Source organism: Onychostruthus taczanowskii, unplaced genomic scaffold (assembly GCF_017590055.1).
Source record: "Onychostruthus taczanowskii isolate IOZ18803 unplaced genomic scaffold, ASM1759005v1 scaffold95, whole genome shotgun sequence".
Taxonomy (NCBI): domain Eukaryota; kingdom Metazoa; phylum Chordata; class Aves; order Passeriformes; family Passeridae; genus Onychostruthus; species Onychostruthus taczanowskii.
Genome location: NW_024507546.1, coordinates 899644 through 923629, shown reverse-complemented (window position 1 = coordinate 923629; position 23986 = coordinate 899644).

The following is a 23986-nucleotide window of genomic DNA, read 5'->3' as shown; positions in this document are numbered from 1 at the left end:
CTCTTTGTCACACACTTCAGCAGCTGCAGCCCATTATGCTCCAGAAAGCAGCATGACCCTTGAGTGGAGCAGGTGCACCAGCAGGCCTCACATAGAAGAAATTATTTCTGATAACTGGAAGCTCTTTGTCACACTCTTCAGCAGCTGCAGCCCATTAGCTCCAGAAAGCAGCATGACCCTTGAGTGGAGCAGGGCTGCACCAGCAGGCCTCACACAGAAGAAATTATTTATTTTGTAGTTAGAAGGGCACCCTAGGGTAGAATGACCCTAGGGAAGCTAGCTCTGTGGTCCACACCGTATTTTGAAGGTCCCAGGTTGATGTCCCAAAGGTAGGAAGCTGAACAAAGCTGTCAGGAAGCATTTCCCTGACATGATGGCACAGACTCATTCTACAGCTTTTTGTAGCATCAGGGCTCACACTTGGATAAATCCTCTTCACATTTAAACTCTCTCCTGCTGTGTTTGTGGACTCACTATTTTTCTACCATAAGAAATTACAGAGCAGTCAGATAAAAGAGAAGCTCTGTGAAACCACTGAATAGTACTTTAGGAAAAATCATTGCAATATATTCTTCCCAACAACAGTTTGCAGTACTACATGAAGTGGCAATAAAAGACTAGCAGACTTGGCCAAATACTTCCAGTTCATAATCTTAGTTCTGAAAACAGGCAAAATGCTAATTCAAGTTCAGTCCCAGTAAACAGGAATCTCAGTTGTTACAAACGAAGTTCACATTCAGAGCATGTAGGTCCGGGTAGTATTTTTTGGTATGTGAAGTGTCGTATCACGACTTGTCTCAGTGACAGAAGGATTTTTGCATTTATATAATACGTCTTGGGATGTGTTCAGGAACTGTTTAAGGAGATTTTCACATAATTATAATTATTTATCTAATTTAAAATCTCAGTTGGTTAGTATAAAATCATATATTCTCTTTCATTTGCAAAATTAACTTTAGATTAAACATGTTAGGCAGGATTGTATTTCCCATGTAACACTGACAAGACTTGTTCTCTGTCCTGTGTTGGTGAAGTCACCTTGTAATTGAGTTTCTTTTAAAGTACAATAGCAGCAGAGTGTAGCCTAAAGACTCTCACTTCCTATCACCCCCACCACTGAAAATCCCAGTTATTTATCCAGACCTTGAAAACAGAACTCCTAAATGCTTGTGCTTGACTGGTAATTGAGTCTCTCTCCCTGCACAGGTACTGCTTGAGGGAACTGCAGCAGTACAGAAATGCAACATTTATTCTTTCCAACTCTTTGGCTATTTACAGTATCACACACGTAAAATGATCACAGATGCAAGCCTCTATAGCTGGGAAAGGTCAAAGTCTAAGTTTTTATCCAAAAAACATTTTCATGTAAAGAGACAAAGGTAACCTTACCCCTGAACAAAGAAAACTAAAAATAGAGGCAGCCTCGAAAAAAATGTGGTGGCTCATAGGTGCCCATGAATCCCCAGGAATCCTCTACAGCATCCCTGCACTCTGTTCTTTATGCTAAACCTCTGTAAACCTTCCATTCCTATTGCAGGCACTTGGAGGGTTGCCGTCCACCTTCAGAGGGGATGCTGTTCCAATCCCACCCTGCTTCTTCTCCTTCCGTTAAAATTCACTCAAAACTCACAAGGATGGCACAGACTGAGATAGGAGAGGGAGTCCTCTCTCAGTCTCCCAGGGAGTGTTGACAGCTTTCACAAAATCACAGCATGAGATCAAGCTCAGAAAGTTGTGTAACTTGAAGTAATTATTTTTTAATTTAATTTCATAGATTTCTCAAAGGCACATGTGAACATCTGGGATTTGGCTGTACCAGTATTTGCTGTACTCCTAAAACACTCAATGTTCTATGCCTAGCAAAGCCACTTTATTTTTTAGTGAAGAAAACTTGTAAAGGTTTTCAGTTTTAAGACGGACCGAGATTATTGCATTTCAGTGAATTTAGGTAAATACCGGAGCATAACAGCTGCAATTATTTCTTAGAGGTTAAGTCCCTCTTATTCCTTATGGACAGGGAGAATACGGGTTTGAGTGAACTGTTTCCACTAAAGGCAGGAAAATTATATGGACTTAAAAATCCATACATTTCTGTAAATGAAATGTATGGATTTTTCCATACATTTAATTTGGACATCAGCAATTACTGAAAATGGACATCAGCAATTACTCTGTTTTAGAGTGTAACACCAGCCACCATTTCCTCCTTTCAATTCCTTAACAGCCAAAATCACCTTAAGATCCAGCTTTCTGAGTACTTGTTATGGACAACTTCCGATTCATTGTTACTGTGATGGCTTAGAATAAATCTTCTGGACTCACACCACAGAAGAAACCAATTGGTCATTAGTGCATAATTACTGGAGGAAGAAACACCTGCCTTTAAAAACATCTCTTACCCTGGATACTTGGGAGCTTTTTCTAAGTGAAGCATCCCACAATAGTCTTGTTTCTGTAAGAAACCCCAGGCACAATTCTTTGAGATTTTTTTTTTCCCACCAAGTTTTAGTGCAAACTACAGCAACTGTAATTTTTTAAAACTCAATTTCAAATGTATTCTACAAGCAAACTGAAGAAAACTGTGAAATTGTGTGACTTTTCCACCATACAGCTTTGCAAGCTGTTGCAGAAGATGAAAGCCTCAAATACCAGCAGTGAATTTTACATGACCTGCAGTGACAAAAATGTTCATTTAGAGATTGTGGATTGCAAATATGGGAAGTAGCTGTATAGACCAAGATTTACAAAAGATGGCAGAGACAAGAACAACTTTAAAGGCTTTAATTTTCCAGGAAATAAAACCTGCTCTGCAAATGTTGTTACTTCTTTGTAAAACAAACCCCAGTAGCAGGGCATAGGCTGCCAGTCACTGCCACATTTAAGAAAAAATATCTTGGTTTGCTTTCTGAGCCTCCAGCACACAAATTTCTTAATGTCACTTTTCAGGAAGTCAAATGATAAAGAAGACAAACAACTCTTCCAAGTCACATACTGAAGCAATGCCAGAGCTGAATGTGAACCGGGCTGCTCTTAAGTGTTCATTACGCCCAAGGCAGCCATACAGAATTTTTCCTCAACACATTTTTTAATGGAGTGATTTTTTTCCCATAGAAAAATCCATTTAAAATGCAAAATTAGTCTTGTGCAGAATCCTTCTGCATTACCAAGATGATGTAATTAGAAGTAGAATTCAATTCACTCATTGGTTGAGCATTAAGTGTAGTTTTGCTCTACTACAGTTTGGGGGAAAAAAAAATCAAACTTCATTAGACTGAAAATTAATATCAAGGGGAATGATAGCAACTCATTTATTGCCTTTCCAACTGTTTTTGAAGGAGAGTGGTTTACCAAGACTGGAATGTTTCTCTATTTTTACATTTGGTGTACATGGTTTAGGATATTCCATATATTTTTTCTTTTAATGTTTAAAACCAGTTTTTGCTGTATGCTACTTTCTAAATGAAATAAATGGGCAGGAGATCTTTCTCCTTTTTAATGCCTTTATTAAAAAGAATCAGCTCAGGTGGGGTCCAGCAGGTCTTTAACTCTGCAACCGTAAAAAAATAGATAACTTTTTATTCATAACACTAAACATAACACGCACCCTCTCCCCAGAATCTACACAAAGTTTGTCCATAAGATTGTTTCATGGGAATGTCAAAACATGAACTTATTTCAAGCCTCTTTTTTTTTTTTTTTTTTCTGAGCAAGCTGGGCTTCATTTTGGACAACATCTCCACTGTTGCAGATTTTCCATTAATGTTGTTTGGTTTCATAAGACAGTATGTTTGGTTTGTTTTTGGTTTTTTTTTAATGCATAAGCAAGTTGCATCTCTCCTTCCCTATAATTTGACTTCTACCAAGCTTGAGTTCCTTAAACGTTACACAACTTTACTTCCCAGTGTGGGAAGTCCCATGAAAATGCAAGATCCTGACAAAGAGGTTTGGGGTTTTTTAATAAAGAAATTATGATTACATAACATGTCACATGGAACCCAAAATACAGACAATGTAGGGTGGCTGCACAAATACCATTCGTGTTTCTGATTTTGGGTGTTTAAAAACTCTCACTAAAGTGTGGAAAACAAAACAAAACCCAAGCAATCTACATTTTAACAATTTTAAAATGAAGTAATCATTGAACACTCAAAACCAGGAAAATATCAGGGCTTTGTTCTCCATTTATTCAATTTCTGATACTCTCCAGCTTTTGTGACCTCGAGTAGAATATATTTCCCCACTGTGAGATATTATTTTTATAAATATGGGTGTGAATATAATAAATTAGAAAAAGAAACTCCACCTCTATGCTTCCCCCATAGAAATCTATGGCTAAAGACACATTAAGAAAATAATCCTAAAAGAGCTGCTAAGTTTATTTATGGAGTATAACTAGTTTCAGCCTTAGATGAATAAATGGAGGCTAGACAGGACAGTAGGATATGACTTCCCCCAAGAACCCAAAACTAAAGCAAAGCAGGTCCTATCTTTGAGCAGCAGGACTTGGATGGAATCTGTGCAGCAAGGCTGAGTTAGGTCCACATCCAGTGAAAACTAAGCCTCTCAGTTGTGAGAGATTTCCCTCACATCATGTGAGGCAGACTTTGTGGCCACATTTCCCAAGCTCAATCTAACAAATGCCTCCTGAATTACTGAAAACAGCTTCTCTCCAAGGGATTTCTGTCCTGCAGATCACAAGTGCTTTTCCTTCAACTCTAAAGCCAACTTAGCTGCCAGGCACTGCAGTTCTGTAAAAACCTCACCCCTGTGTAAAAGTTACGCAAAAGGGATATTGTGCTTTGCTTGGGTTCTGAGTGGATAGACACAACAGCATTTTCTCATAGACAAACTGCCCGCAACTTGCACAAACTCCTGAAAACCTCCAACACTATCAGACTTCAGGAAGTGAAGAGAAAAATTTTAACGGGCAAAGAAGTAGTGCAGGCTGTGGACTGAACCCAGGCAGAGCCACAGAAACCTTCCAGCGTTTCACTGATTTCCCTGTCCTTTGACAAAAGGTTATTTGTTGAGGACTCCCCATGTGTGGAGACACGAGGCTTGACTCCATTTTCTCAGAAGGCTGATTTATTATATTATGATATATATTCTATTAAAAAACTACATAAAAAGTATACTAAAAGAACAGAGAGAAAAGATCATCAGAAGGCTTGAAAGAACAAGAATAGAATAGAATAGAATGCATAACAAAATCTTGTGACTGCTCACAGCCTTGACACAGATGGCTGTGACTGGTCATCAAGTGAAAACAATCCACATGGACCAATGGAAGATGCACCTGTTGCATTCCACAGCAGCAGATAGTTATTGTTTACATTCCTTTCCTGGGGCTCCTCAGCTTCCCAGGAGGGAAGAATCCTAGGAAAGGATTTTTCATAAAATATCATAGCTACAGTTACTGGCTGTTGTGCAGAAGCTCATGTACATTCTATTTACTCTGGAAAATAATTCCCACAAGGTAATTTTGACTAAAGTTGCAGAATTGTTTTCCCCCATCTGAAAATTTTGAAGAAAAAAGCACAAGGCTCTGCCTTACACCTATACATTCATCTGTGTATACACAACTAATTCCTCTGTTTATATTCACAGAGCTGTTTATATGCACAGAGCTGTCTGTACTGAGCTCATTACTAAAATATAGTAAACAAAGCAACCCCCGTGGCAGGGAGAAATGACGAGAAATGACGAGGGGGCCTCCATCTTGTTAGAAGGCTAATTAATTACTTTACTATACTATATTATTCTATACTATATTACACTATATTACATCTAAACTGCATCTGCCAAACACTCAATTCCACTAAACTGCACTCATCTCATGACTGTCAGCCCACAGTCCCGACACACACATGCTTGGCCCTGATAGGCCAAGGAAACAGAACACCATCACTTTAGGTAAACAATCTCCATATTGCATTCTACTTTGGCACAACACAGGTGCAGCAAATGAGATCAGAATTGTCTAGATCATTCTTTTCTCTGCTTCTCTCAGGTTCAGAGAATGCGAATCCCACACTAGGATTTTACTTGTCTAAGTGTAATTACTTGCACAAGAGTACCTGAGACCCTTTTCAGAGTTAGGATCTGCTATGTGAACCAATTCAAATTCCTTCCTTCATTTTTCCAACAAGTTATTGTCAGAACTACAGAAAAGCAATCACACTATGTGTTAGACCAATTCAGTTTGTTGTTCAGACTGTTTACTTTAATATGAGCTTGATTTTACTCCAATTTTCCCTTCCTGAAGTAAGAAAACACAGGTCATTAGAAGCACTAAATCCCAAAACTGACCTAATGGAAAGAGAGTCAGCCCTTAGAAAAACAGAGATAAGCTTTCTATTAGATCATAGAATCATTTAGATTGGAAAAGACTTTTAAGATCATCATGTCTAACTGTTCTCCCATCACTGTCAAGTCCACCACTAAACCATGTCCCTAGGCAAAACACCTACACATCTTACAAATACCGCCAGGGATGATGACTCAAGCACTGCCCTGGTCAGCCTGTTCCATGGCTTACCAATCTTCTTGCTGAAGAAATTGTCCCTAATATTCAACCTCCTAATATTAAACCTCCCCTGGCACAGCCTGAGGCCATTTCCTCTTGTCCTGTCCCTTGCTCCCTGCAAGCAGAGCCCAATCCTCCCCAGCTTCCCATCCTGTCAGGGAGTTGTGCAGAGCCAGAAGGTCCCCCCTGAGCCTCCTTTTCTCCAGGCTGAGCCCCCCCAGCTCCCTCAGCCCCTCCTGGTGCTCCAGCCTCTTCCCCAGCTCCGTTCCCTTCTCTGGACATGCTCCAGCCCCTCAATGTCTTTCTTCTCCTGACGTTTCTAGAACTGGACACAGGACTAAAGGTACCACACCAGAGTCCAGCACAGGGGGACAGTCACTTCCCTGGTCCTGCTGTCCCCTAGCACCCCCAGGGACATTTCCAGCTTCCCAGCCCCTCTGCCCCAGCCTGGAGCAGCAGGGGGCTGGTGTGACCCAAGGCAGGACCGGGCCCTTGGCCTTGTTGCCCCTCAGAGCACTGGCCTGGGCCCATAGATCCAGCCTGTCCAGATCCCTTCCTACCCTCCAGCAGACCAAAACTCTCACACAATGTGGTGTGATCTGCTGACAGCACAAATGCTGAACCTTGTTGACCCTCCTGTCACTGCAAGTGAATGCCACTTGGCTTGTGCCACCTGCAGCCACTGCCACTGTGTGCACACCAGGCAATAGCCCAGCAGCAGAATCCCGTGAGCTGACAATGACATGTGACAGGCAGCACCCACTCTTTACCGGTCTCTTTTATGAGACCTGAGTTTGCCTGAGCATTGATATAACACAACAAAAAGTATTACAAATGGAGTAAACTTCAATGGAAAGATAAACTGCATACAACACTGCTGCTAAGACCATGCTACTCTGCATGCTTTATATGTAGCTCTCATTTTCTTCATGCAGCACCCAGAAATCTAAGTGGGGCAGAATTCCACCTTCATGCTTCATTGATGAAGAATATCTAAATAAATATCTCAGTAAATATAGAAGTGTTGATCTAAACAGCCTCAAGCTGAGAACTTACCAGTTCCTATCACCAAAATCGTTATGCAGCAAATAAACAGAGCCTGAAAGTGTTAACAGGGAGCTGAAACAGTACAGCATCAACCTGTTCTTGAGAACTGGAATTAGTACACTGCTACTAACACACACACTGGGGTGGCATGGAAAACAAGGGGCAGACTCCTCTATTTGGTGCCCTTTCCAAAAGATCCCTACAATGTCATCTAACAGTTTACAGCAAGGATTGCACTCTTCTGCCGACGAACTTTGGTTTTGCCAGTGGAACAGATTGCAACTGACAGGTGAGAAAAGTGATGCTTGTAATCATTACACATCTGAGTAATTCAATTTTCTACTGATTCTTAATTTACTAGTTCAGCGGTTACCAGGCCAACACAGCACCTGCTAATTAGATTAAATTTTGAAATTCTCTCTATGATAATGAAGCAAGTCTTGGCTTTTGAGCTTCCAAAGGTGGCTGGCGCGGAGGCACCAAGTGAGTCAGAGCAATATCAAAGTGACATCTGTTTCTGCCATGACCCAACCTGCCATTATCTACTGTCCATTCTCCAGGCAGTTCCCAGTTCAGATATCTGTGGTGCCAGGTTTTCCTTGGGGATTCTGCTTTTAAAAACAGTGGCCAATCCAAACTGGAATAAAGATGTACAGAAACCTCACAGTTTGTTTGTTATTTGGTCTAAAATCTGATGCAAAGAGATAAAAACTGGACAATATTTTCAGCGGAACTTAGACACAAGAGTGGCTTCTCTTGGTTCTTCAACAGACCCCATATTTTGGAAGGTCTGTGGGGTCAGGTGAGTTCTAAAGGCTCACGTGAAAAATAAATAAAATCAGCCTGGCTTTTGTAAAATAATTTATACATAAAAACCATTAAGATGTAAAACATCCTTCTTTAGGTTCCTGTTTGACTTTTGGTTTTCCTGCTCCCTTACACAGGTGGTAAAGCAGGTACTGGTGTATTTAGGGTGAAGCCTGGTAAGTGTTTACAGGGTTGGTGAATAGCTTATTCCTCTGAATGCTCATCAACTGATTCTTGAATCTTCATCAGGTTTGTGCTCAGGATTGGCTGGCACTTGGTGCATTACATGGGAAACGATTCAGAATACTGAAAAGCCTTTCAGTAGCTTAGTCATGTCCTCTTGATGTAAAATCACAACTCCATCCAAGCTGGGTGTCCTATTAACAAAAAAACAGGCACAAAGGGGGCACTGACTTCTAGTCAGTCACTTCTACCTTTGTGCTGTCTCAGATTGCAGTGTTTATTAACGATTCAGGGGTGGTAACACTGTTCCATAAAGGTTATATATTCTCTTTTTGTTCTTCCTTTGCATTAGTTTCTTAAAAAGTTTATTTCAAACCAGAAAAGCTTCCATCATAGCATTTTTTAATATTACAGTATGTGCACTGGTGTCGGAAGTAAATGGTTTTGAATAAAAAAAGAAAAATAAAAATTACTTTAAAAATAAACATTTAAAGTAAAAATACAGGTAGAAAAAAGTAACTCTATATAACCGGCATGTTTCCCATTACTGCTCATAAAAAAAATATATATTTTGATTTCTGCTGAAGCACACCGGAACTCAAGCTAGCTCTGTACAATCCAGGTAGCCATGGCAGGAGTGGGGAACAGTTGCCCACAACTGAACCTGAAGAGCTGCAAGCTCTACAGCACACGCTGTTATAGCCATGGCAGGAATCAAGCAACAGAAGAGGCTCTTTACCTTGAGATTCCACAGAGAATGCTTATTCCAGGAGAAAAGATAAGGCATCAGAAACACCTCCCAGTACTTCAGTGCAAGGTGTTAAATACAGCTACAAATCAGGGGGTGGACACAGAAAAATCAACCAATTGGCAGATTTCAAGGTGGAGCAAAGGGAATACATCAACACTGTGGGACCAATCAGGATATTGGAGGGGGGGGGGGGGGGGGGGGAAGGTGACATGAGCCGATAGGACATCGTGGATTCAGGGATTTCCAAGTGGGTGCTTCAATTAGGGATTGGCCCAGGGGATGAGTGGCAGGGAACATTCAGGAAAAAGGGGCAGAGTTGCCTTGACAGGCAGGGAAAAAGGGGCAGGGTCACTTTGATAGGCAGGGAAGGCCTGGGAGGAACAAAGGGAGGGGAATAGCTTGAGGGACAGCTTAAAGGGAGGGTACAACTTAGGGAAAAACCAACTTGAGAAAAACGTGGGGGGATAACAGAATAAACACGAACCACAACAGAATTTTTTCAGAAGCAGCAGGCATAACAAGAGTGATGCATCTGAAAGCAAGCTCTGTGTTTATGAGAAACGTAACGTGCAATGCAATCTTGTTACCTACATATATTTTCCAGTTATTCCTGAAGCAGATTTACATTGCTGTTTAATCATGGGTGACAGGCTTCCCATGTTTTAAACTTCCAGCACTTTACAAAAGAAACTCAGCCTTTTTACTTTCTATGTACTGGAGATTAGGAGGAGGAGGTCAGAGTATTTCTCTCATTTGGGTTATATTGTTGCAGATCATTAAACCAGATCATTTGTCTTTACCCACATTAAGGTTTACATCCAAAATTTCAGGCAAGGATGCTCAACACAAGGCTGGAATTCAAATAAAATTGCCCTGGCTCTCCAAGCCATTGAGCATCTGTGACTCTGAAGGGTCTCCTGTCTCAGAAAGTGCAACTGAAGGTTTTAAGCTTCAATAAAGACTTTCCAGGAAAAAGCTCCATACAGTGTGGTAAATAGGTATTATTGAAATTGCTGTTACATTTAATTTTGTTTGGGTTTTTTTAATGGAATGATTGGACAAATACAACAACAGCACCTACCAAGAAAAGACACAGTTGCAGATGTGGTGAGGTCTTAAGTCAATAACTGTTAAACAGAAATAAAAGCAATTCCAGAAGCCCCTGAGCTGCTGACTTTTGGAAGACCAAAGAGCAAAATACTTTGTGATCCTACTTTGGCTGTGGTGATCAACCAGATTTATTGTTGAATCTAATGATTGCTGAGTCACAACATTTAAGGTTCCTTAACTGCTGTGGTTTTTCAACAAAATGATCCTCTCCCACATAGTTTTTAGGCAGCTGCCTTATTAGATTTAAAACTTGCCTGCAATGCCCATGAGGCTGCTGCCTGAGAAGACAACTGGGTAGAATTTACCTACATTTTACTATTTTACTGAAATTTTTATATTTGGACTTTGGTAGTTCGAGCCTTTGTTTGGTCTAGTAATTCACACCCTTAAAGTTTGACTGCCTGCCCACAGCCAGCACAGGAATTACACATGGACATTATTGAGATAATGATTACACATGAATTACTGAGATACACCTTTTGTAAGGTGTATTAGCAGCCACTTTTAAACTACTTTTTAAACACAGCGTATAAAGTCCTTCAGAAAGATACACTAATATACTACAGTTGAGACCTTCAAACTGAAAATAGGCAAAAAAGTTGGTTTTCTGAAGAAAAAAACAAAACTATATGAAGAAAATATATAACTAGGTGCAGAAATATGAAGGGGACCATTTTTTGGGAAACATCATTAAAAAGACACATCAGCCCTTCTGGTCATACTTAGGGAATAATCCTTCAGAATACCCTCTGTGACTCTGTCAGTGCTCATGTGAAAAACAGTCATGAGCTTCACCTTCACCCAGAAGTGCTGGAGAAGCAGCAGAACTTGTGGTGAAACTACTCAGTGCCTTTAGCAAGAAAACTTGAGTGATAGCACAGAAGCAGCTGAGCAGTGGGCAACAAATTTCTGTGCGTGTAAACCTGCTCTTGGATCATCTGTCACTTCCTACACATGAGTCTGCTCCTGACAGTGCTACTGTTCCTGCCTTGATCCTGTTTAAGGTCCTTCACTGGAACAGTTTTGTACTACCACCATCCTCTCCCAGAAAACAGGAATAAATGTATTAGACAAAAAGGCCCCAACTGCCAAGAAAGATTCCAGGAAAACACACTGATAGATAATTTCCTCCTTCCAAAATTAGTCAAGTAGTTAAAAAGTTACTTTTATCCTGGAAGAAGAGTTCCCTAAGCTCAATACAAAGACTGGCACCTCCCTTAGCTGCCCTTTGGGACATTCCTGCCCAGGAGTTCCCTGATAATCCTGAGCCTTGCCCCTAGAAGATCCAGGCATTCTCTAGGCAGAACACAGGTCACACCTAAGTATTATTTTCATTTCTGAGCTCCCCAGTGCAGGAGGAATATGGAATTACTGGAGAGAGTCACACCACTCATAATGAATGGACTGGGGCATCTTTTGTGTGAGGGAGGGCTGAGGTAGCTGAGGCTGTTTAGCCTGGAGAAGAGTCAGGGGGAATCTCATCAGTGGACATAAATACCAGAAGGGAGGATGCAAAAAGGTGGAGTCAGGCCTTTTTCACTGTGACAGAAGAAAGGGGCACAAAGTAAATCAGAGCAGTGTGTATCTAACCATCAGGAAACACTTTTGTTTCGTGTGGGTGACTGAGCCCTGGAGCAGGTTGCCCAGAGAGGCTGGGGAGTCTCAATCCTTGGACATAGCCCAAGGCAATGGAATCCAGTATCCCTGCTTGAGCAGGGGACTTAGACCACAGGACCTGTAGAGGTCCCTTCTAGCCTCAGACATTCTGTGACTCTGTGGTTCCATGTAAGCCAGTGCTGTGTTCCTCAGCATATTTTCGTCACTCCTGTACAAGTTGGTGGCATGACACTGAAAAGGTTATTTGTTAGCAGGAACGTGAGCTAGTCACCACAGCTTATCTCTTTTTAATATAAAATCTTGTGCTATGCCAAGGCTTGAACCTCACGCATCTCAAAATTTAAGCAAAGGTGAACTACAGAAAAGTGTCAGTGATGAATGCTTAGGAATTCAGCATAGAATCACCAAATAGTTTGGGGGGGAAGGGACCTTTTAAGGTCATCTAGTCCAACCTCCCTGCAATAAGCAGAGACATCTTCCGCTAGATCAGGTTGCTCAAAGCCCTGTCTGATCTGACCTTGAATATTTCCACGGATGGGCATCCACCACCTTGGCAGGGCAACCTGTTCCTGTGCCCCACCACCCTCATCGTAAAATATTTCTTCCTTAAATTCAGTCTGCATCTATAATTTTTCAGTTTTAAAACATTACCCCTTGCCTTATCACCACAGACCCTGCTTTTCACCACACACCCATCTTTCTTACATGCCCTCTTTAAATATGGGAAAGCCACCATAAGGTCTCCCTGGACTCTCATCTTCTCCAGGCTGACCAACCCCAACTCTCAGCCTGTCTCCATAGCAGAGATATCCCAGCCATCTGATCATTCCTCTATCTGAGAAAAAGCCCTCAAATTTTCATATAACCTCATATAGTGATAGAACTTTTCCCTAGTGTTGTACAGACACAGAGTGCTTGCTAAAAACCGTCATTTACTGGGATCTTTTGCAAACAGCAATGCTGACATGGGAAATCTCCTCAGTGAACAGTTGCTTGCTGTCTGGATGGCAACAATATCTTCATATGGCTTGGCTGAGTTGTCTTAAATGGCAGTTTTGACAAATTCTTATATACAGCTCTTATATATTCCTATATACAGCTTCTCCCTGGCCCTACCAGGATTGGTAATCCACACTGAAGCCTGCAAATAATAGCTGTGGAGGCATCAGTCTATTTCTGTGACTGTAATTTCTACCTCATACTCAGCTGAAAATAGTAACTTTCAGGTCATGATATGAAGGGCTGTGCCTTATTGGGAATTTGGACATCTCACTTTCACAGGAAGGATCTGCTCTGTATAAACCTAATTTGCACAAGATAACAGAAGTCAATACTTTCATACACCAAGAATGTCTCATTGGACACAAACAGCTTTATCTGTCTTTGGACAGAGATGAGACATAATGTCTGACTTATTTAATTCTTGGAATTAAATATATTATTAGGTGAGAGCTGATAACTTTATCAGCTGAGGAGCATCAGCTTCTTCTGCAAAAGTATCTATCTTAGATTGGAAATATGAGAGAAGAAAATATGTATTTAAGGTCTTCGTAGTTCCAATCATGGAAAAAATACGGTTTTCACTATCAGATACAAGTTAAAATAAATAAAGGATTTCCCCTTAGGCTAAATATGCTATCCATTTTCTGTTTCTGAATTTGACTGAGATTATATGGGTTATCTGAACACTTCAACTTTTAAACTAAGGAAGGCCTCATCACGAATTGAATTGGTCATGCAATATTCTAATAAGCACTTTCTTTATCCTTGCTATGCCATGAATTCTTACCAACATACAACTTGGTATATATGGGGTGCACACTCTCAGAAATACTGCATTCTTTGCTGAAATACCCCAAGAGCCACCAGCAACAACTTCCGGTATCCACACAGCTTTATGGGGTTGTCAGCAGAACTGGCTGAACTGAAGTAAAATTGTTCAAATCAGTGGAAATCACAATTTATCGGGGTGTTTCTGATTCTGCTGGAGAGAATACATATATTTAAAATGAGCAGAAATGGAATAACTCTTTAAACTTTTTGTCTGGGCTAATTTTAGCAGTCGAGCTGTAGCTGTGCAGCTTCAAAGTGGAAATCACTGCATTTCATCCCACTAAAAATATACCAGCACTGCTTTCTGAAATGCACAAGGGTTATTGCACATTACCTGACCTTCAAGGAAAGGCAGGAGACTTATGCTGTTGGCAAAAGTTTGCAGTGATTTTGTTTGATAAAGGTGTTTTAACAAAGCACTTCCCTGCACAAAGGCAGAGTTTCCTAGTATTCCTACAAGCCCCCAAGCAAATCTGTGGAAACATAATAAAAGACCAGAAAGAAAAAACACTGATTATAAAATAAGGATAACAAAGGAAAAACAAATAGGCAGTGAAGGAGATGGAGAAACAAATGAAATGAATACCCAAATTAATTATGTTTCAGGTAGCGTGACTGCACTGACAGCAAGGCAGGAGAGCCTCGCTGCAGTACAGGTCTGTTTGCTCATGATTACAGTTCTGAAGCTTCTAGCCCAAGAACGACAGCAGTGTTTGAATAAAGCTCAGTAAGGAAGCATGTTTTATCACCAAGATGACACACCACGCTCAGGGAATTATCTCCTTTCATGGTCAAGGAAATTTTTTATCTATTTCCTGCGGCTTCGGATCCAGCCTGAAACAACTGATTTCCAGAGGAATGCTGCCAAGTCCTGTTCTTCTGGAGACAATAGAAGAAAGCTTAAAAAATAGGAAGACCTTTTCCAGATATGAGGATCCAGCCTGAAACAACTGATTTCCAGAGGAATGCTGCCAAGTCCTGTTCTTCTCCTGGAGACAATAGAAGAAAGCTTGAAAAATAGGGAGACCTTTTCCAGATATGTGTTTAGCTACAGGGAACCTCCTATGACAAGTAATCACCTCCTGGTCTGTCATTCCTAATTTTTTCTTACCATTCCTTTGATCTGAAGACAGCAAAGAATCTTTGAATATATTTTTACAGCTTTGTAACATCCCAAAGCATCTGATTACTCCATAAAACTTCATAATCCTACATCTAAAACCCTATAATCTTGCTCACATACCACTTAGTTATCTTATATTACTAGTTAATGCAACATTAAGTGAGTACAAATAAATCAGCTTAATTTGACAGTCATTCACTATTTTAGTCTAACATGAGCAAACTTAATGGTTCAGCTTATAAACCTGAAAGAAATATACCAGGAAAGTGCTGGATACTTAAATTCTTACGGCCAAAAAGCCTACAAGAAAAGCCAGGATGAAAGAATGGGATGTAAGAGAAAAGGGTAAAGTGTCTAGATTTAAATCCTTGTGTTACCAGAAGATCATAATAAAAAGTATCATGCAAAACATAGTTGGCAATGCTAAAGCTGGAAGAACAGAGCCAGATATAAATGCAAATAAATGTATTCCAATTATCTTATTAAATTTCACTGGTTTAAATAGTTCCATTGCTTTAATAAATATTTTGACTATCCCCAGGATTTAATTTTCCATTCTTAAACTTTCAGTTGCATTATCCATCAAAGTCAATTTAGGCTCTAAGGTTTAAAAGGAAAAAAATGAGGTATTAGGTCTGCGTGGTTCGTTCCCAACTAATGAATTTAATTAAGTAACCAAAACTGAAGAACCAACACAGATGGCAGAGAACAGAGCAAGTTATTGCACTGCTATCTCTGTTATCAGCCATTACTAAGCATATTTTCAGATCCAGAAAGTGAATTGAGAGGTATGTCCCATATCTCCACCCCTCTCTTTCTCCCTTCACCTTCATTATGGCTAGAAATTATTTCATTTTCATAACTAATTTTAATTTGTTCTTTTAATTAATTGCAAGCATTGCCCACTTTTATCCAGCAGTTGTTAAGTTTCTTCATAAAATATTATTGTTATTTTACCATTAAATCACTGAAACATCAAATTTGCTAAAACTAACCCTGACAAACTTCAATGAACAGAGCCAGACAGAACTGAAGATTGGACATCTGGGATCTTGAATTTATGGCCCTTCAAGGACATTGGAGTAACCAGAAGGTACAGAGGAGATTAAGGCCTGGAAATTTGGAGACTCCCTGTCCGAGGAGGAGAGTCTGAATCAGCTCAAGAGGATGTGGTCTGAAGAAGGAAAGTGGTGGGAGCATTGGAGTCAAGAGGAAGAGGCACCAATCACAGACAAAGGAGTAGGTCAAAAACAGAGGAACTCTGTTCTGGGTCTAGAAACACTACATGTAGCCATTTAAATGAGTAAATTTCCATGTCAGCACTCAGTATTTCCATGAGTCAACAAGACCTTCACCAAAACAAGGCTTGCAAAATTCAACCCAAATACATCCAACATAAGCCAGTATTCAGATGTCTCCAAAGAGCTCTGATTAGAGAAGAGACTGGGTGAAACCTCTGTGCTCTTGAATTTTAAGCATTTAATTCTCAACCAAGGCATACATCTAACCTCATTCAGGCATTTCCTCTTAAATGAACTGGGATTTAACATGTGCAGTGGTATTTGTCCCACAGCAGTTTGCAGGGGCTAGGATCTCTGACCTTCAAGGGAGAATGCAAGCACCAGACGGTCCAGCCAAACCGATTTCTAGTGCCAATCAAGTCTCTGCACATGGGTACAGTGGGAAAAGTACGAGAAAATAAAGATTCAGTGCTGCAGCAGTTGCTGCACTCAGTTTATCAGTGATGCCTGATTTGCTTGCAAACAAGATAAGAGAGGTCAAAGGAAAGATGTGAATACTGAAATATCTGGAGCTGGCTTCTGTACACAGAACAGGCACCTTCATCCTAATTTGAAAGAAGAAAGCAAAAATAAGCTGAACTAAGAAAAATCACACATAAAATTAGGTCAAATAAGTTCTTTTATACTTAGGTATGCTGTACAATTGCTGTAAAATTGCACTGTATTAAATGGGGAAAAACATAAGTTGGACAACTGAAGGCTCATGCAGTACTAAATCCTTGAATTGAATTGAATTGAATTTCTGGGCATGACTTCAAAACAGAAAACAGTTTAGGTTTTATTTTTCTTCTTCATTGTTTTTTTCTGTCTTTAAATCTTTTCTTTAAATGCATATCACACACCAGTAAATTAAATTCCTCATTACACTTTTTTTTTTTTTGCTTGAGAGTAATTGATTTCAATAAAAGCTGTGAAAATGGAGCTATCCATGCTGCATAGAAAATCTTCGATGCAGAATTTAACTCAGGTTTGTGGATTTTTCTTATCCTCCAGGCAGTCATTTGCTGAGGTTCATTTAATCAACTCAGGTGCTATTATGTGAACAACCACCTGGAGGGAGTTTATTTCTAATAATCTTCAACAGACCTCTCAGAGAATATTTCCTCACATATCTGTATTACAAGGAGTATAATAGAGAATAATTATTTTATACTTCAGTGAATTCCTATACTTAGTCCTGAAATTCTAGGATTAATAATTAAAGAAATTCAGATGGGGATGTCGTTCTTTAAGCATTAGAGTGTGAATCAGCTTGTAATCTAGAAAATTAAAATTGTGCTTAAAAAAAAAATCCAACAAGAATCCTGTTGTGTATATTAATCTAGCGCAATATGTAGTAGAAAATAGCATTAGTGGCCATATTAAATGGCAAGTCCTGAATTTTACTGCACAATACACAGACTGATATGAGAAATGAAACGTTTTGAAGTTCCCTTCTGTTGTATTTAGGCCATACTTTGCTTATCTGTCACCTGCTTATCCCAACCCTACCTGTTATATTTGCGCCTTTAGGTTATAGCTAGGTACAAATTATCAAGTTCCTTCTGTTGCAAAACACAGAGTGAATTCTGTACTGGGGCATATCATACCTTCACCAGTCTGGTACAAATATGACTGCAAACTACTTCTTTACATTTGTTATACTTTGCTTGCCTTTCTTGGAATCCATTCAGCATCAGATTCTCATTTAAAAAATCAAAGTGCTAAAGGGTCTAATTACCAAAGCTCAGATTGGTATTTATTATGGATTTATTCATCTTTATAATTGCTAGTCCCAAGCTTCCAGGTTTTTTCCCCATAAAACAAAAGAAAACAAAACAAAACAAGACATGCCAAACAAACCAAACAACCAAAATTCAGATTTTAATTAGACTGGTTTGAGTATTTCTAAATTTGAAAATCATTCCTTTCTCTTGCAGTTGCTCTTTTATTTGACAACACCTTTTAAGTAAACCAAAATCTTTCTCACTCCAGTCATGATCACTATCACTGACCATCTTCTCTCCTACTCTAACAAAGAGTACGAGCCTCTCAAGGCAGAGACTGAAGAGAAACGACCCCAAAGCTCTCCCATGAGCTGAGTTGCAGACAGAAATCCGAGTCACAAAGAAAATGAGAAGTTAAACTGTGAAACAGTCCTGCAATCCTAGCCCTGGGTTTCTTTTAAATCCTAATTTAAAACAAAATCCTGAGTATTTGTCTATGCCTCGCAGCTGAACATGTACCAGGCCCATAACACTGAGCACACTGAGAGTCCTCCTGCCATGTCAAGAAACACTAGCACAGATTCTGTCTAAAACAGACTTACACAGCAACCTAAAGAGGTATGGGGAAAGCAGATATGTCTCTTTGCACTGGACTCACAGTGGTAAAGAGAAAAAATTGAAAGAAAAAAGAGCCTCAATCTTTCAAATTTTTGAAAGATTGTAAAATTAGATAAATTAGAGGTCCGTTACATAAGCTTGTCAGTTTATCTTTAGTATAAATATTTATCAAAGAACTGAGCCTACAGATGGCACCTGAGCAGCTCTATTTTGGCATATCTGCTGGTGCCCTGGTGCCGTGCATCAGAACAGGCCACTTTCTGTAGAATAGCCAGATAGTGCTGATAACCAGAAGAAAACTTTTTTAAACCTTAAAAACTTCACTTGATGTCAAGTTAGTTCAGTTTGCAGGAGAGGTTTTCCCTGCAAAATCCAGGAGAGCTGTGGTTCAGCTGCTCTTTGGGGCTCCTGGGGTGGGACCGGCACTGGTCTCCCCAGAGCCACCCTGCCCAAGCCATGTGCTGGGAATTCATGGGTAGGAGCAAAAGTATCATTAAACAACTTTCCACAAAACCCTTACAACTGTCCTGCACTGGGCTTGCCTTCAGCATTTCCTCACACAGGGCACATCCCCTCCTCACATCCCTGGGAGGGCCCCAGCTGCCTTCATCCTCTCCAGGATCCCACTCACAGTGCTGAGGAAAACAGGTCTGGGTTCCCCCTATTGGGACCAGTTGGTCCCCACAGGGCACTGGGGCCAGGGTCATCCGTCTCTCAGGGCAGTGTCCTGTCCCTTCTCTGCCCTCTCTCTGAGCTGCTCACACACTTTTCCTGCAGCTGTGGGGTTAACCCCTCTTCACCCCTCCAAGAACTCTTTGGAGCTGTCACAGAAATCCTGGGGCTAAGCACTGAGAGGGGCCTCAAACTATTCTATGGTGAAGCAAAGAGGAGGTTACAGCCAGGGGAAGTTTGGGCTCTTTTCCCAGGTGACGGGGCACCAGGAAACAGCCTTGAGCTGTGCCAGGGAGGTTCAGGTTGGACATCAGGAGGAATTTCTTCAAGACAGTGGTTTTTAAGCATTGGAAGGGGCTGCTCAGGGCGGTGGTGGGTTCCCGATCTCTGGAGGTGTCCATGGAAGGACTGGATGTGGCACTCAGTGACAAGGTGGGGGTCAGTCACAAGTTGGACTCGGGCTTCCTTTCCAACCTAAATGGTTCTGTGATTCTGTGATTAAGAATAAAGATCTAAACTGCATCAAGACGTGCCTTAAATTAGATTTGTTCTTGATACGGAGGAATAACGACGTACATATGGATTCAGGCAAGCAATGAAAAGGAGGATAGGCTTTTGTCATCTTAGATACACTGCAGTCTTAAAGCTTGCCACTGAATTTGACATCGTCAAAGACAAAGTTGTCAGCAAAAACACACTAAGTTATAGGAGCAACAAATTGCTGGAATAATTCTTTTGAATTCTTATCTTTGTTGCATAAAATGTCAAAAAAAACTTGGATCTGTTACTTAACACTGCAGGAATTTTAGATACTATTTTGGTGCATTTCACCTGCAGTAAGACCAAAGAAAAATTTGGATTAAATGGACTGGAATGTGACTGTGTCACTTTAGAGGCCACAGCTCTATGAAGAGCCTCAGTTGTGACAACATAGCCTGGCATGCATAAAAATTAATCATTTCTCCTTAAATAATTGCCAATTTTCTTTTCACAGCTCTTACAAACTTGCAATGTTTTCCTGCACTGTGTGTTCTGCACTAACTCTGTCTGGGGCATATGCCCGCTCCATAAAGCATGACTTTGCTTGAAGACATAATTTCCTATTATCACTTTCTCAGAATTAGAAATCCATAACCTTCCCCTCCACTGACAGTTATAAAATGTGTCATTAAAAATGGACATATTCATGTTGCATGTGCATATTCATTTTAATAGAGTGCAATTTTTTATTCATACTTCCTTTTTATAGACCTTGTTCCCAGCAGTGTCTTGCACTTCTCTGAAATATCCTTGCATGTTATACCAATCTTCAAAAAAAACCCCAGTAAGTGGAGAGGAAAAATAGGCTCCACTGAAGTTCCTGCTCAGTCTGGGGCAGAGCCAGAGTGGCCACATGCAGTAATTTTGACTATACTGATTTGGCAGATATGGTGGTGTTCAAGGGTCCCAGGACAAGGGAAGAGACGTGAATCTTGGCTCCATGTTTCAGAAGGCTGATTTATTATATTATGATACATATTAAATTAAAATGCTATATTAAAAAGAATAGAAAAGATTCATCAGAAGGCTAGAAAGAACAGGAGAGTAATGGAATGATAACAAAAGCTCATGACTCTCAGAGAGTCCGAGCCAGCTGACAGTGACTGGCCATTAATTAGAGACAACCAGCATGGATCCATCACAGATGCACCTGTTTCATTCCACAGCAGCAGATAGTTATTCTTTACATTTCTTTCCTGAGGCTCCTCAGCTCCTCAGGAGAAAATCCTGGCAAAAGGATTTTTCAGAAAATATCACAGTGACAGGCAGATGAGTCCCATCCAGAAAATGGGTCTTTTTTTCATTTTAAAAGATACCAAACACCAGGAGTCTGAAGTGTGGACTGTAGAAGAGGGCTTCTTTTGCCTCAGGAGTGGTGTGTTAATTAGAATGAGGCTAGCACAGCAGAAAGTTGATTCTCTGTACAGTATGTTTTTGCCTCTGTGGTTAGGATCTGTTTTCACATAAGAAGCCATATATGAACCAAGCTGTCATGTTCTGTCAAGCAATTGATGACTATTCGTATTCTCTGACAGCTGTTCCTTCTTATTACACCAGTGACAGTTTGCCTCAGGATGGTTGTATCAATCTTTTTCAGTAAAAAAATTCCTGACTTTAGTTTTTTTTACATCTTGTGGCACAAAACCCATCCCATCGTCAGGGGAAGTCCTATTTGTTAGCTGTGCTACTCACATCATTAAAAACACCCTCTGCATCCTGCTTTCTTTCTATTCTGACAAAACATGAGTAGAGCTGAGGGAGCAGTTGTATCAGGAACTCTTCTTTCCTATACAGTGCTTCTCAAAAGGAGGTGTAACAGATCCAGTCACCACATAAACTTTTTGTACAGATGATAGGGATTGGAAACATAGGCAAGGAATCCTGCTTTGGGTTCTCCCATTTTAATGAAGTCCAGGAAGTTGTATACAATTTTTTTTTTTTTAATAGGAGAGCTTTACATTTCTTTTCCCCTTGAAATTTTGGGATCAGACGATGGCAGAGGTACTCAAATTTAGACAAAGAGTTAAAGATTATGAAAGGCAGCATCTGAAGGAAACCATTTGCATGAGCCAGTCACTGTGCCTGCCTTCTCATGGCTTCATGATAATTCCTCTTATCACCTTCCTTTCTGTGACAGAGAATCCTTAAAGAGTTGCATGTGGAAATCAGTTTCTCGATGTACCTTTGATAAGCTGACTTACAGAAAATGGGGGGTCAAAATCACTCAAGAACCCCTCTATTTTATTGAGGTGAGATGGTCAGAACAGGTGAAGGTAAACACTTCCCCCTGCAAATACATCTTCCCATTGTTACCTGCGTTCAAAGGTCCTTTTACTAACAAGGAGCAGAAAAAGGTGGAGTGACCTTTGAGATAAGCTATGAAAAGCTGCATTCCTGCTCCAAAGCAAGGAAAAGCTGCAGTGCCCACCTGCCTAAACTCTGTGTGAAGGGAGGAAGTTTATGACCATTAGACTGCTGCCTTTCAGACTGATCAGTGGAAAGTTGAGCTGGGAAAGGAACTTTAGGGCAGTCAAAGGAAAGGAAGATGTAAACATGTACTGAGGAGTGGTCCATTGCATTTCACTTCCATAGTGAAAGGGAAAGGACTTGAGTTAGATCACAAAGCATCCCTCCAGCATTTGGCTTGATTTAATTCTGCATAAGTGGAATCTTACTCTTAAAATTGGATTTTTCCACATCCAGTTCTAAACATAACTTACTGCAATCATGCAAGTGTGCTTCTCCTACTTCTTCAGTCTTTCTTTTTCCTTTGCAAATCTACAGATGCTCTTTTATAGCTTGTCTATCAATGGAATTGTCAATTAAGCTGTAGCAAGATAGGACAGTGGACATCAATAGGACATCAATTATATTGATGCCTCATGAAGACTGACCTAGAATAGAGACTAGATGGCATTAAAGAATAAAGTAGGTATTTATTAAAAGGCCTCAATGGATACACCTTGGGCAGCACAAGAGCCCAGCCAGGGCTACACCCTAGATGAACCCAAAATAGTCACAAAATGGATGACTGGTCATGACATCTCTCACTTTTATAAGTTCTGGTCCCTTAGTACATTGGAGTTAATTGTCCAACTATAGCCTTAGTTTATGAAGTCCCATCCTTCCTCTTTTTCTCTCTTCAGGCCACTGTTATTTATGGTCTTGGGCCTGAAATTTGGATCATTTGTCCTTGTTCCCCAGCTAGAGAAGGAATTATTTTGTCTACCTACTCTGTGAAAAGAGTTTACAATCCCTTAATATGAAGCTCAGAATTACACATTATAGCAGTACAGAATCTGAAAAATATAAAAGCTAAAACCTAAGGCATCACTATCTTAAAGCAAGAATGAGAGTTTTGAATTAACAGAACTTGCATTGCTGCAAATGCATTGCTGGTGAGACAAGAGATGCTGGCAGAGGGGGGCTCAGTTGGCTTTCAAATCTCAGTCTTATTCTCTTGGAGGTGCAGTTAGCAAAATGTAAATATCTTTAGACTTATAAATGATTAGCAGAATTATGAAGATAGTGAGGATCTTCAAATATCTGAGCAATGAATTAATTTTTCAGTCAGCTAGTTTCCAATTATAGGCTTCACAAGCACAATTAAAATGGGTTTCTCACTGACTTTGGTAGATTCTGTATTTCACTTTTTGATGTGTGTATTATTTCTGTCAACACCTGTGTATTTTTGCTTTTGCATTTTTAAACAACGCTCAGATTTTGCCATCATCAAGGGACTCCCAAAGACTGAATCTGCTCTAAAAGTCATGTAACCCATGTGGCTAGGACTTAGCTCAAGCCCTATATATGATTCTTCCTAGGGTTTTCCTAAGGATTCTACTAGTAAAGCAGAAACCTAGGTGTCATTTTGAAGTCAGCACAGGGTGGGAGCAAGAAATGACACTGTGTTCTTGAGAGAGATGCAGACCAGAAGGCAGAAAAGGTAATTTTGGTGATACTAGTCAATGTATTAATGACTCTGAACCAGAAACAATCTCCAGAAGTACCCTTTTGAGTGAAGTATTAGAAAACAACGAGGCCCTCATTCATGCTGGCTATTTAATGAACACTGTTAAGTTCATTTTGATAAGATTCCTTTGATAAGATTTCCCTCTTAATCTGTTTAACATAGCTCAGAACTTTGTACAG